We start from the raw sequence: 1,346 nt of genomic DNA, 5'->3' as shown, positions 1-1,346 counted from the left end.
GCGCCGCCGCGCTTCCCAAGCGGCGCACTATCCAGTGCGCCACCGGGCCAGCCCTCAAAGTTAATGTTAAAAGAGGGTTGGCTGGTGACTCATTTGGGAGAGCATGGTGCCCGAAGAGAGGGAAAAATCCAAAAGTCAATGTTAAAAGAAAACCTGGAGATATAAATGAGTACAAAATTTACTTTTTCCTTGGGAACATTTGGAATCCTGATTTATATAATGAGGGGAAATCAAAGCCTAACAACGTGAGTTTACAGAAGACCCTCCCATTAATAAGTATGAATTCCTAAAAGCTACACCATCTGGGTATAAACTGGAAATGAATGAGTAAAACTGGAAGTAGATGAGCCCTTGTGTGGAATTTCAGCCTTGAACTTGATTTAAGGTGATTATTGACAGGTAGTGCTCCCAGATTCTGATACAATCAAATGCAAATTTTCTGTGAAAGAAGGCTTATTCACCTTAAGCATAGAAAATTATTTATATAATTTATTTTTTATGTTCTTAACCTGAACGCAGCCAAAGTTAACTGCATCACAAAGGAACAAGACACCATGAGTGAGAGCCAGCAGAAAAAAAATTACAAAACAGAACATAGAAATAAAATTGCAAGCACTTCAAATATAGTAATTATCAGACAGTGTGTAATATGCTAACCACTTTATTTGAAATAAAAGTTAAACTTGAAGGCATACAGGGAACAAGAAACTATCAAATATGACAGATTAGAACAAAGCAAAATAGAACACCTAGAAATAAAAACATACTAATCAAAATTTAAAACTGGGGCCGGCCCCATAGCTCACTCGGGAGAGTGCGGCGCTGGTAGCGCCCCCGAGGCTGCGGGTTCGGATCCTATGTAAGGATAGCGGGTGCGCTCACTGGCTGAGCATGTTGCAGACCTCATCGTGCCAAGGGTTGAGATCCCCTTACCGGTCAAAAAAAAATTTCAAACTGAATAAAAGGCTTAATAGAAAATCAGATACAACTAAATAATTAGTGAAGTGGAAGATGTTAGAATATAATTTATCCAATTTGTGGTTCAGAAATTTAATAAGATGAAAAATACAGAGGACATGGTTAGTAACATGGTTAAAGTAAAAAAGTTTAACATATATTTAACCAAAACCCCAGGAGAGATGAGAAAGATTGGATAAGAAGCAATATTTGAAGAAACAATGGTTGGAAAATTTCCAGAATTGATGAAAACATCAGTGAACAAATTCAAAATACCTAAATAAACCTAACAGGATAAATTAAATAGATATCCATGCCTAGAGATATCACAGTGAAATTTCAGAAAAACAAAGACAAATCTTTTTGTTTTTTTATTTTTGAAAAAAAAA

This window comes from Galeopterus variegatus, unplaced genomic scaffold, assembly GCF_000696425.1.
Source record: "Galeopterus variegatus unplaced genomic scaffold, G_variegatus-3.0.2 Scaffold502, whole genome shotgun sequence".
NCBI lineage: Eukaryota > Metazoa > Chordata > Mammalia > Dermoptera > Cynocephalidae > Galeopterus > Galeopterus variegatus.
This window is presented reverse-complemented; position numbering follows the sequence as displayed.